The 14,692-nt window shown below is 42.3% G+C and overlaps 1 protein-coding gene across 1 annotated transcript in view; it reads left to right on the forward strand.

Moving 5' to 3' along the window:
• Nucleotides 1-14,692, forward strand: part of LOC139751401 (ubiquitin-protein ligase E3B) — a 260,968-nt gene that overhangs the window by 72,056 nt on the left and 174,220 nt on the right. The window lies entirely within an intron of this gene.

Below are 14,692 nucleotides of genomic sequence, written 5' to 3' on the forward strand. Positions count from 1 at the left end.
CCTGGCTGAGACCATTGACAGTAAATTGCCTACCCATATACCAAATGTGTACAATTCCCCCTGTGCCATGCACACTTCTCTCCCTCCTGGATATTCAGTTCCCAATACTTCAAAGCCTCCATCACACCATCCTTCCATTTCCTTGGTCTTCCCTTATGCACTAACCCTCCCTTTTGGGAGGATCTCATCATCGGTAGTTACTCCCCTATCCTCTTTTCACTTTTGTCATGGAATACCTTGTACATTGGTCTTTCATTGCTCATCCTATCTAATCCATTAAGCACACTCTAGGTCTCAGTTAGATAGTGCTTACCACTGTGTATTTCTTTTATCCTTTCTTTCTTTGCATAACCAACATACCTGGCACAACATATTGTCTTCTGGTATTTCATTTCTAGTACATGTTCAAATTCCCAAGGCTGACATCATTACACTCTCCAGACTACTATACCTTTAAAGATACCCTTCTTTTCCCTAACAGCCAGGAAAAACATCTCATTCCATATGCTCCTTAACCCTCAATCAGCTCCCACAATTAACTAAGAAAAATTTATAGGACTACATCCGCCATCACGTAATTACTTTATTTCCCACTTTTGTTTAAACATCCAAATGGCTTCTGCTACCATTTGAAGTCTATACAGATTACTCCCATAGCCAGAAATGTTTGGGAGGAGATTCTTCTCTCCTCAGTTCCCTACAACAACCTTTATAATTGCACTGTTGTCAACCTGCAGGTTTTGCCTACACTTGACCCTGTGGAAATTATGTAGAATGTTATATGACTTAAGTAATGAGGAGGAACAGATATGTATGAGTTATTGAGGAAAGCGAATAAGAATAACATGAGATACAAGAAGAACTAAGTGACCCAGTGATTTTAATGGTGGTACGTGAGAAGGGAGGCCAGCATGGGAAGCCACCCCATCACTCTTGACAACCTGGCCGTGGTACCCATGCCCTTAGGGAGATATGACACTACTTTTGTATTCCTCCTTGTATTCTTTCAAATTCATCATCTCACTTGCCTACACTTTCGCTCTCCATTCTTTCTTACACCATACCTCCACTTCTTTAAATCCTAATCTCCTCAAGAACTGCTAAGTGGGTAGAGCCTCGAAAGGGTCCTCTCACAGCTCTAGCATCTAGCACAGCCTTTCTCAATCTTTCATCCACTGCCACATTGTCAATCAAAGTCTTTTGCTCTTCTATCTATCTATATCTCTGATCCCTCTTCCAACTGAAACCCCCTCAAGGGGGGTGGCCACTGCAATAGAGCCTCCATAACTTAGAGAACTCCAGTACTGCTTTGTAGCCTGTAGTGCCTTACCCTTAACTGGCTACTGGCAAAGGACAACTTTAGTGCATTGTTTGTAGAGGCTTATCCCCAGTGTTCCTCCTGACTACTACCTAATGCTCCTACCTACTACTACTACTTAATGTTTCTACCTAATGCTCCTGCCTGAATGTTCCAATCTTCTGTCTACTGCTCCTACCATTTTGCCAGAAGGCAGGGTTAGTGCAGATTGCTCTACACAGGAAGATCCAGAGCTACAAAAAAATGAGCTGTGTGAGTTCAGTGTTATCAAGTGTTATGTATGACATGGAGATATTATATGTAGAGATTATATGTTTGTAGGCAAATTGCCAGTTTTCCATGTTTTGGTGAGGCAGAAAGAAAAGACACTTACCTGGTTCAAAGAAGTGGAACTCGCTGCACAGCTGTTACTAACCTTCCCAATACCCAGGCGGTTATCTGTCTATCCATCTGTCTATATCTCTGACACCCGTTCCCTCTGGGAACTGCCATCAAGGGGTGGCCATGGGAAAAGAGTTTCCACTTATCCCTCTCCTTGCATGCCTGCCTTGCATACACCATTCTATGCATTCTTCTATTTTTCTCCCTCCAGTATTCCTCCACCCTATTTGCCCATGTCATAGGTGGTCTTCCACTCCCACCAACCCCTTTACTTGTATTATCATACTCTGTTCTTGTAAACTCCCTGTCTTGCATTCTCTCTTCATGCCCAAACCATTCTACCTCTTCATAGTTCATACCCTCTGCATTCCCCGCCATACCACATCTCTCATCCACCTCTTCCTTTCTTCATTCCGTCTAGTTACACCACATGCTTTTCTCAAATACCTCATTTCCACAACCTGGATTCTTGACCTCTGTGACTCATTCCATGTTCATGTTTTGGCTGCATAAATCAGGGTTGGGAGCACTATGCTGTCCATTTAATCAACTCTTCACTTCAATGCTTACACCTCTGTCCTTTATTATTTGCCATTGTACAAAGGCAAAGGGGATAAGAGTGAGTGCTCAAATTACAGAGGTATAAGTTTGTTGAGTATTCCTGGTAAATTATATGGGAGGGTATTGATTGAGAGGGTGAAGGCATGTACAGAGCATCAGATTGGGGAAGAGCAGTGTGGTTTCAGAAGTGGTAGAGGATGTGTGGATCAGGTGTTTGCTTTGAAGAATGTATGTGAGAAATACTTAGTAAAGCAAATGGATTTGTATGTAGCATTTATGTATCTGGAGAAGGCATGTGATAGAGTTGATAGAGATGCTCTGTGGAAGGTATTAAGAATATATGGTGTGGGAGGCAAGTTATTAGAAGCAGTGAAAAGTTTTTATCGAGGATGTAAGGCATGTGTACGTGTAGGAAGAGAGGAAAGTGATTGGTTCTCAGTGAATGTAGGTTTGCGGCAGGGGTGTGTGATGTCTCCATGTTTGTTTAATTTGTTAATGGATGGGGTTGTTAGGGAGGTGAATGTAAGAGTTTTGGAAAGAGGGGCAAGTATGAAGTCTGTTGGGGATGAGAGAGCTTGGGAAGTGAGTCAGTTGTTGTTCGCTGATGATACAGCGCTGGTGGCTGATTCATGTGTGAAACTGCAGAAGCTGGTGACTGAGTTTGGTAAAGTGTGTGAAAGAAGAAAGTTAAGAGTAAATGTGAATAAGAACAAGGTTATTAGGTACAGTAGGGTTGAGGGTCAAGTCAATTGGGAGGTGAGTTTGAATGGAGAAAAACTGGAGGAAGTGAAGTGTTTTAGATATCTGGGAGTGGATCTGGCAGTGGATGGAACCATGGAAGCGGAAGTGGATCATAGGGTGGGGGAGGGGGCAAAAATTCTGGGAGCCTTGAAGAATGTGTGGAAGTCGAGAACATTATCTCGGAAAGCAAAAATGGGTATGTTTGAAGGAATAGTGGTTCCAACAATGTTGTATGGTTGCGAGGCGTGGGCTATGGATAGAGTTGTGCGCAGGAGGATGGATGTGCTGGAAATGAGATGTTTGAGGACAATGTGTGGTGTGAGGTGGTTTGATCGAGTAAGTAACGTAAGGGTAAGAGAGATGTGTAGAAATAAAAAGAGCGTGGTTGAGAGAGCAGAAGAGGGTGTTTTGAAGTGGTTTGGGCACATGGAGAGAATGAGTGAGGAAAGATTAACCAAGAGGATATATGTGTCGGAGGTGGAGGGAACGAGGAGAAGAGGGAGACCAAATTGGAGGTGGAAAGTTGGAGTGAAAAAGATTTTGTGTGATCGGGGCCTGAACATGCAGGAGGGTGAAAGGAGGGCAAGGAATAGAGTGAATTGGAGCGATGTGGTATACCGGGGTTGACGTGCTGTCAGTGGATTGAATCAGGGCATGTGAAGCGTCTGGGGTAAACCATGGAAAGCTGTGTAGGTATGTATATTTTGCATGTGTGGACGTATGTATATACATGTGTATGGGGGTGGGTTGGGCCATTTCTTTCGTCTGTTTCCTTGCGCTACCTCGCAAACGCGGGAGACAGCGACAAAGCAAAAAAAAAATATATATATATATATATTTTTTTTATTATACTTTGTCACTGTCTCCCATGTTAGCGAGGTAGCGCAAGGAAACAGACGAAAGAATGGCCCAACCCACCCACATATACGTGTATGTACATACACGTCCACACACGCACATATACATATATATTTATTTGTTTATTATACTTTGTCGCTGTCTCCCACGTTATTGAGTTAGCACAAGGAAACAGATGAAAGAATGGCCCAACCCACCCATGTACACATGTATATACATACACGTCCACACACACACATATACATACCTATACATCTCAACGTATACATATATATACACACACAGACATATACATATATACACATGTACATAATTCATACTATCTGCCCTTATTCATTCCCGTCGCCACCCTGCCACATACTGGAATACCAACCCCCTCCCCCCGCATGTGCGCGAGGTAGCGCTGCGAAAAGACAACAAAGGCCACATTAGTTCACACTCATTCTCTTAACTGTCATGTATAATGCACCGAAACCACAGCTCCCTTTCTACATCCAGGCCCCACAGAACTTTCCATGGTTTACCCCAGACGCTTCACATGCCCTTGTTCAATCCATTGACAGCACGTCAGCCCCAGTATACCACATCGTTCCAATTCACTCCATTCCTTGCACGCGTTTCACCCTCCTGTATGTTCAGGTCCCGATCACTCAAAATCTTTTTCACTCCATCTTTCCACCTCCAATTTGGTCTCCCACTTCTCCTCGTTCTTTCCACCTCTGACACATATATCCGCTTGGTTAATCTTTCCTCACTCATTCTCTCCATGTGACCAAACCATTTCAAAACACCCTCTTCTGCTCTCTCAACCACACTCTTTTTATTACCACACATCTCTCTTACCCTATTATTACTTACTCGATCAAACCACCTCACACCACATATCGTCCTCAAACATCCCATTTCCAGCACATCCACCCTCCTGTGCACAACTGTATCCATAGCCCATGCCTTGCAACCATATAACATTGTTGGAACCACTATTCCTTCAAACATACCGATTTTTGCTTTCCGAGATAATGTTCTGGGCTTCCACACATTCTTCAACGCTCCCAGAACTTTCACCCCCTCCCCCACCCTATGATTCACTTCTGCTTCCATGGTTCCATCCACTGCCAAATCCACTCCCAGACATCTAATACACTTCACTTCCTCCAGTTTTTCTCCATTCAAACTTACCTCACAATTGACTTGTCCCTCAACCCTACTGTACCTAATAACCTTGCTCTTATTCACATTTACTCTCGGCTTTCTTCTTTCACACACTTTACCAAAATCAGTCACCATCTTCTGCAGTTTCTCACATGAATCAACAACCAGCACTGTATCATCAGCAAACAACAGCTGACTCACTTCCCAAGCTCTCTCATCCACAACAGACTTCATACTTTCCCCCCTTTCCAAAACTCTTGCATTCACCTCCCTAACAACCCCACCCATAAACAAATTAAACAACCATGGAAACATCACACACCCCTGTCACAAACCTACATTCACTGAGAACCAATCACTTTCCTCTCTTCCTATACGCACACATGCCTTAGATTCTAAATAAAAACTTTTCACTGCTTCTAACAACTTGCCTCCCACACTATATATTCTTAATACCTTCCACAGAGCATCTCTATCAACTCTATCATATGCCTTCTCCTGATCGATAAATGCTACAGACAAATCCATTTGCTTTTCTAAATATTTCTCACATTCATTCTTTAAAGCAAACACCTGATCCACACATCCTCTACCACTTCTGGAACCACACTGCTCTTCCCCAATCTGATCCTCTGTACATGCCTTCACCCTCTGAATCAATACCCTCCCATATGATTTTCCAGGAATACTCAACAAACTTATACCTCTGTAATTTGAGCACTCTTTTTTATCCCCTTTGCCTTTGTACAATGGTACTATGCAAGCATTCCGCCAATCCTCAGGCACCTCACCATGAGTCATATTTATTTATTCATTTTCCTTTGCTGCTGTCTCCCGCATTAGCGAGGTAGTGCAAGGAAACAGACGAAACAATGGCCCAACACACCCACATACACATGTATATACATACATGTCCACACACGCAATTATACATACCTATACATCTCAACGTATACATTTATATACACACGCAGACATATACATATATACACATGTACGTAATTCATACTGTCTGCCTTTATTCATTCCCATCGCCACCTCGCCGCACATGAAATAACAACCCCCTCCCCCTTCATGTGTGCGAGGTAAAGCTAGGAAAAGACAGCAAAGGCCACATTTGTTCACACTCACTCTCTAGCTGTCATGTAATAATGCACCAAAACAACTGCTCCCTTTCTACATCCAGGCCCCACAAAACTTTCCATGGTTTACCCCAGACGCTTCACATGCCCTGGTTCAATCGACTGACAGCACGTTGACCCTGGTATACCACATTGTTCCAATTCACTCTATTCCTTGCACGCCTTTCACCCTCCTGCATGTTCAGGCCCCGATCACTCAGAATCTTTTTCACTCCATCTTTCCACCTCCAGTTTGGTCTCCCACTTCTCCTTGTTCTCTCCACCTCTGACACATATATCCTCTTGGTCAATCTTTCCTCACTCATTCTCTCCATGTGACCAAACCATTTCAAAACACCCTCTTCTGCTCTCTCAACCACACTCTTTATTACCACACATCTCTCTTACCCTATTATTACTTGCTCAATCAAACCACCTCACACCACATATTGTCCTCAAACATCTCATTTCCAGCACATCCACCCTCCTCCGCACAACTCTGTTCATAGCCCACGCCTTGCAACCATATAACATTGTTGGAACCACTATTCCTGTTAACATACCCAGTCCTGCTTTCTGAGATAATGATCTTGACTTCCACACATTCTTCAACGTTCCCAGAACTTTCGCCCCCTCCCCCACCCTATGACTCACTTCCGCTTCCATGGTTCCATCCGCTGCCAAATCCACTCCCAGATATCTGAAATACTTCACTTCCTCCAGTTTTTCTCCTTTCAAACTTACCTCCCAATTGACTTGTCCCTCAACCCTACTGTACCTAATAACCTTGCTCTTATTCACATTTACTCTCAGCATTCTTCTTTCACACACTTTGCCAAACTCAGTCACCAGTTTCTGCAGTTTCTCACCCGGATCAGCCACCAGCACTGTATCATCAGCGAAGAACAACGGACTCACTTCCCAAGTTCTCTCATCCACAACAGACTGCATACTTGTCCCTCTTTCCAAAATTCTTGCATTCACCTCCTTAACAACCCCATCCATAAACAAATTTCCCGCTGTCTTGCCGGCTTTCATCTTCCGCAAAGCTTTTACTACCTCTTCTCTGTTTACTAAATCATTTTCCCTAACCCTCTCACTTTGCACACCACCTCGACCAAAACACCCTATATCTGCCACTCTGTCATCAAACACATTCAACAAACCTGCAAAATACTCACTCCATTTCCTTCTCACATCACTGCTACTTGTTATCACCTCCCATTAGCCTGCTTCACTGAAGTTCCCATTTGTTCCCTTTTTTTATGCACTTTATATACCTCCTTCCAAAACATCTTTTTATTCTCCCTAAAATTCAATAATACTCTCTCACCCCAAGTCTCATTTGCCCTCTTTTTCACTTCTTGCCCCTTTCTCTTGCCCTCCTGTCTCTTTTTTTTTTTTTTTTATACATTTTCCAGTCATTTGCATTATTTCCCTGCAAAATCATCCAAATGCCTCTCTCTTCTCTTTCACTAATAATCTTACTTCTTCATCCCACCACTCACTACCCTTTCTAATCTGCCCACCTCCCACGCTTCTCATGCCACAAGCATTAAAAAGATTAAAAGACACAGTGACATCACACAGCCCTGTCTCATACCTACATGTATCCCAAAACTTTCACTCACCTCTCCATTCATTCTTACACATGCATTTGCTCCTCTGTAGAAGGCTTTCACTCCATCTAACAGTTGACCACCCTCTGCCATATATCCTTAACACATTCCATAAGAATTTCCCCGCGACTTTGTCATAGGATTTCTTAAGATCCACAAATGCTGCCTGTAACTCTTTACACTTTTTTCAGTACTTTTCTAGTCAAGTTTACTTCAAAGATCTGATCCCCACAGCCCCTACTTTTCCTAAGATTCCCTTGCTGTTCACTTCTCCTGCATTGTTACTTCCATCACTCTTATCAAGAGAGACTTTTGGAAGTTAATGTTCTGAGAGGTGCAACTGGAGGGATGTCTGATCATTACCTTGTGGAGGCAAAGGTGAAGATTTGTTGAGGTTTTCAGAAAAGAAGAGAGAATGTTGGGGTGAAGAGAGTGGTGAGAGTAAGTGAGCTTGGGAAGGAGACTTGTATGAGGAAGTACCAGGAGAGACTGAGTACAGAATGGAAAAAGGTGAGAACAAACGATGTAAGGGGAGTGGGGGAGGAATGGGATGTATTTAGGGAAGGAGTGATGACTTGCGCAAAAGATACTTGTGGCATGAGAAGTGTGGGAGATGGGCAGATTAGAAAAGGTAGTGAGTGATGGGATGAAGAAGTAAGATTATTAGTGGAAGAGAAGAGAGAGGCATTTGGACGTTTTGTGCAGGGAAGTGAATAAATGACTGGGAGATGTATAAAAGAATGAGGCTTTAGGTCAAGAGAAAGGTGCAAGAGGTGAAAAAGAGGGCAAATGAGAATTGGGGTGAGAGAGTATCATTGAATTTTAGGGAGAATAAAAAGATGTTTTGGAAGGAGGTAAATAAAGCGTAAGGCAAGGGAAGAAATGGGAACATCGGTGAAGGGGGCAAATGGGGAGGTGATAACAAGTAGTAGTGATGTGAGAAGGAGATAGATTGAGTATTTTGAAGGTTTGTTGAATGTGTTTGATGATAGTGGCAGATATAGGGTGTTTTGGTTGCGGTGGTGTGCAAAGTGAGAGGGTTGGGGAGAATGATTTGGTAAACAGAGAAGAGGTAGTAAAAACTTTGCGGTAGATGACAGCCGGCAAGGCAGCGGGTTTGGATGGTATTGCAGTGGAATTTATTAAAAAAGGGGGTGATTGTATTGTGGACGGGTTGGTAAGGTTATTTAATGTATGTATGACTCATGGTGAGGTGCCAGAGGATTGATGGAATGCATGTGTAGTGCCTTTGTACAAAGGCAAAGGGGATAAAAGTGAGTGCTCAAATTACAGAGGTATAAGTTTGTTGAGTACTTCTTGGAAATTATATGGGAGGGTATTGATTGAGAGGGTGAAGGCATGTACAGAGCATCAGATTGGTGAAGAGCAGTGTGGGTTCAGAAGTGGTAGAGGATATGTGGATCAAGTGTTTGCTTTGAAGAATGTATGTGAGAAATACTTAGAAAAGCAAATGGATTTGTATGTAGCATTTATGGATCTGGAGAAGGCATATGATAGAGTTGATAGAGATGCTCTGTGGAAGGTATTAAGAATATATGGTGTAGGAGGCAAGTTACTAGAAGCAGTGAAAAGTTTTTATCGAGGATGTAAGGCATGTGTATGTTTAGGAAGAGAGGAAAGTGATTGGTTCTCAGTGAATGTAGGTTTGCGGCAGGGGTGTGTGATGTCTCCATGGTTGTTTAATTTGTTTATGGATGGGGTTGTTAGGGAGGTGAATGCAAGAGTTTGGAAAGAGGGGCAAGTATGCAGTCTGTTGTGGATGAGAGAGCTTGGGAAGTGAGTCAGTTGTTGTTCGCCGATGATACAGCACTGGTGGCTGATTCGAGTGAGAAACTGCAGAAGCTGTTGGCTGAGTTTGGTAAAATGTGTGAAAGAAGAAAGCTGAGAGTAAATGTGAATAAGAGCAAGATTATTAGGTACATTAGGGTTGAGGGACAAGTTAACTGGGAGGTAAGTTTGAATGGAGAAAAACTGGAGGAAGTGAAGTGTTTTCGATATCTGGGAGTGGATTTGGCAGCGGATGGAACCATGGAAGCGGAAGTGAATCATAGGGTGGGGAAGGGGATGAAAGTTTTTGGAGCGTTGAAAAATGTGTGGAAGTTGAGAATATAATCTTGTAAAGCAAAAATGGGTATGTTTGAAGGAATAGTGGTTCCAACAATGTTGTATGGTTGCGAGATGTGGGCTATGGATAGAGTTGTGTGCAGGAGGGTGGATGTGCTGGAAGTGAGATGTTTGAGGACAATATGTGGTGTGAGGTGGTTTGATCGAGTAAGTAATGTAAGGGTAAGAGAGATGTGTAGAAATAAAAAGAGTGTGGTAGAGAGAGGAGAAAAGGGTGTTTTGAAATGGTTTAGTCACATGGAGAGAATGAGTGAGGAAAGATTGACAAAGAGGATATATGTGTCAGAGGTGGAGGGAACGAGGAGAAGTGGGAGACCAAATTGGAGGTGGAAAGATGGGGTGAAAAAGATTTTGTGTGATCGGGACCTGAACATGCAGGAGGGTGAAAGGCATGCAAGGAATAGTGAATTGGATCGATGTGGTATACAGGGGTCGACGTGTTCTCAGTGGATTGAACCAGGGCTTGTGAAGCGTCTGGGGTAGACCATGGAAAGTTTTGTGGGGCCTGGATGTGGAAAGGGAGCTGTGATTTCTGTGCATTATACATGACAGCTGTAGACTGAGTGTGAATAAATGTGGCCTATCTTGTCTTTTCCTAGCGCTACCTCGCGCACATGCGGGGGGAGGGGGTTGTCACTTCATGTGTGGCGTGGTGGCAATGGAAATTAATAAGGGCAGACAGTATGAATTATGTATATGTGTTTAGATTTATGTGTCTGGGTATGTATATATATGTATATGTGGGTGGGTTGGGCCGTTCTTTCGTCTGTTTCCTTGCGCGACCTCGCTAACTCGGGAGATAGTGATAAAGTATAAGTAAAATAGATAAATGCTTATTATACTTAACTGAGAGAGAGCTTGGGAAGTGAGTCAGTTGTTGTTCGCTGATGATACAGCGCTGGTGGCTGATTCATGTGAGAAACTGCAGAAGCTGGTGACTGAGTTTGGTAAAGTGTGTGAAAGAAGAAAGTTAAGAGTAAATGTGAATAAGAGCAAGGTTATTAGGTACAGTAGGGTTGAGGGTCAAGTCAATTGGGAGGTAAGTTTGAATGGAGAAAAACTGGAGGAAGTAAAGTGTTTTAGATATCTGGGAGTGGATTTGGCAGCGGATGGAACCATGGAAGCGGAAGTGGATCATAGGGTGGGGGAGGGGGCGAAAATTCTGGGAGCCTTGAAGAATGTGTGGAAGTCGAGAACATTATCTCGGAAAGCAAAAATGGGTATGTTTGAAGGAATAGTGGTTCCAACAATGTTGTATGTTTGCGATGCATGGGCTATGGATAGAGTTGTGTGCAGGAGGATGGATGTGCTGGAAATGAGATGTTTGAGGACAATGTGTGGTGTGAGGTGGTTTGATCGAGTAAGTAACGTAAGGGTAAGAGAGATGTGTGGAAATAAAAAGAGCATGGTTGAGAGAGCAGAAGAGGGTGTTTTGAAATGGTTTGGGCATATGGAGAGAATGAGTGAGGAAAGATTGACCAAGAGGATATATGTGTCGGAGGTGGAGGGAACGAGGAGAAGTGGGAGACCAAATTGGAGGTGGAAAGATGGCGTGAAAAAGATTTTGTGTGATCGGGGCCTGAACATGCAGGAGGGTGAAAGGAGGGCAAGGAATAAAGTGAATTGGATCGATGTGGTATACCGGGGTTGACGTGCTGTCAGTGGATTGAATCAGGGCATGTGAAGCGTCTGGGGTAAACCATGGAAAGCTGTGTAGGTATGTATATTTGCGTGTGTGGACGTATGTATATACATGTGTATATGGGTGGGTTGGGCCATTTCTTTCGTCTGTTTCCTTGCGCTACCTCGCAAATGCGGGAGACAGCGACAAAAAAAAAAAAAAAGAAAAAGAAAATACTTAAATGACATATTCCCCTGTAATTGTTGCAAACATCCTTAGCACCTTTTCCTTTGAATGAAGAACAATAACAGCTTTCACCTAATCCTGAGGCACAGCCTTCTTTTTCCATGCTAAATTAAATGGAAGATGCGTCCACTCTATAGCACTTTTTCTTCCGTACTTAAGCGTTGCAGTCTTACTCGCATCCACTCCAAATGTCTTTCCAACCTCCAGCCTCATTATTGCCCTTCTTGCCACCCTTTTTACTATAGTTGTTTGCAATTGTATCCTCTTCACTCCATCCTCCATGCCCATGCATGTAACAACTGCTGCCTCCCCTTCTCCCACATTCATCAGTTCTTCATGGTACTCTCTCCATCTTCCTTTCATTTACTTCTTTTGATTCAGTAGCTCCCTTTCCTTACTTCTCACATTAACATTTCCACTCTTACATCTACCTCTTTCCTTTTTCACCACCTTCCAGTATAGTTTTTATTATCCTGTAACTTTTCACTTAACTTTCTTCCAAAATCTTCACCTACTCTCTCTTTGCTTTCCTCTATCAGCTTAACATTCTGCTTACATATTTATATTCTTCCCTCCTCCTTTGTTGAACTTCCACTGGTGCATTCCTATTGAGCAATTTACCATATGCCTTTTTCTTCTCTTCCACAGTGTTTCTAATAACTTCTTTCCACCATGCATTGCCCTTTTTATTCCTATATCTCACTATCTTGTATCCAACTACTAATTCTGCAACCTTTAATAGTATTTCTCTAAACATTTGAAATACCTCGTTCACTCATGACTGCATCCGTACAAAAAATTACTGCACTTCCTTTTAAGCTTTCAGTTACCTTCCTTTCATACTACTCCCTACATTTTCTCTGATTCATCCTCTTGCTGTTTAGCACTTTTACCTCTCCATTCTTCCTTACACCATACCTCCACTTCTCCCTGATCCTCATCCTCACAAGATCAGCAAAATGGTCAGTCTCCAAAGAATCCTCTCACGACTCTTGCATCTAGTATGGCCTTTTTTAATCTTTCATCCACTGCCAGATAGTCAGTCGAAGCCTTTTGCTTTTCTCTTCTATTATTCCCCCTCCAAGTATATCTGTGGAGTATCTTGCACAAAAAAAAAGGGGCTTACAAGAAATAAACCTCTCTCAGCACAAATATCCATAAGATAAACTTCCATTTTTACATACTCCAGGCACTCCCCACTTACAAACAATCTCACCAATTTCATCACATCCCACTATTGCTTTCATATCACATAATATGATCACATTTCCCTCATTCTGAAAATCATTTATACAGGCATTCAAATTTCTCCAGAAAAGCTTCATTTCATCCTTATCTCGTACAATCTTCATATTCACAGGCACATATACACTTTTTTTTTTTTTTTTTTTTATACTTTGTCGCTGTCTCCCGCGTTTGCGAGGTATATACACTTACCCATGAATATTTCACAATCCCAGTCTTTCCTTTTACCCACACTGTTCTTGATCCATTGCTTCTGTAACACCCTCCTACACTCTTGATAATATCAGAATTATGCATCCTTCTTTTCCTCTTCCCAATAATTTTCACTTGTTGCCATCCATCATTTCTATTTTCATTCCACACAGCCTGCCCAGGGATATGGGTTTCCCCAATCTCTAGCACATCCATGCTTAAGCTCTTAAATCTCTCCACAAGCCTCATCCTTTTACTCTCATCAGTCATCCCATTCACATTCAGCGCCATCACCCTCAATCACTTGTCTCTTTTAATCCTCGGCATACTGGAAGACTCCAGTTATGCTTCTTAGCCTTTTGTGCCTCCCTGATGTAGTTGGGCAGTGCCTCCCCCCTTTAGTTCCACCCCTAACAAGGTCACCACAAGAAGGCGGGTTGAGACTTGGTTACTCTAATAATGCTTTAGTATCTCCTCGAGGTACTGAAACTTGATAACTTTTCCCAATTTCAAGCTTCCCTTTACTTTTAACAGTAGCAGCACCTCCTACCTTATTGATTACAATACTGGCACTGCCAGTTGGTTAGTACTAGTAATATACCTCCCTGGTCATTGGCTGCTTATCACCTACTACCTACTTTATTTTTGGTCTTTTCCATAATTTTTCATCCATTTATACCTGTAGATCATCTTGTGCTGAAAAAAGGTGGAATGAATTCCTCTCAGTACTGACATGCACAAGATAATTTCCAGTCTCGTTTACTCCAGGCACTCCCCATTTACCATTTAATGATAAGATGGGACTCTTATCAACAGATTAAGGATATTGTCAACTCTCAAGTCGTTTTTATCTACAAATTTCTGCAGCTTGTTTCCTGCTAGATGATAATCATATCAAGGCTATCTTTCACTGTGACCCATCCTCACTACAGCAACCATGTTTTAGATAAAATTTGGAGTTTGTCAAGGTCCTTTTGTAAGGCAATGTAATCCTCCACAATTTTCACCACTTGTGACCTTTATCCATTTCTACATGTGGGTATGTTCTGAGATGCTTGTGTCTTCATGCATTTATTTTAGGCTTTGAAGGATGAAAGATCATTTCTCTACCATAGGCAGAGTTCTGTGAGCATCCATCTATTTCTCCTTTTCTTTCATTATGAAAAAAAGTATTTTTTGATTTGTAACTAATAGGCCTCAGGCACAAATCCCAGTGGTTAGTGAATGATGGTGTAGACTAGTTTCTAGGCACTACCTCTCTGTGCTATATGATAAGGCTGGATGGGTTGTTGCTTGGTTCATGAGTCCCTCTGGATGACCATTTGCTGGTATTGTACCATTTTTTATGGCTGAAGGGATGAAGTATCAGAGATCCACCTGATATTTTAGTGTAAACTTTTGTTTTAACTTGCGACATGAAAGTACTCTTCATGCTTACAAGGGCTATGCATATATTAGAGATTTTATTTTTTTTCTTCAAGAAGTAGAATTA

This window comes from Panulirus ornatus, chromosome 11 (assembly GCF_036320965.1).
Source record: "Panulirus ornatus isolate Po-2019 chromosome 11, ASM3632096v1, whole genome shotgun sequence".
In the NCBI taxonomy this organism is placed as follows: Eukaryota; Metazoa; Arthropoda; class Malacostraca; order Decapoda; family Palinuridae; genus Panulirus; species Panulirus ornatus.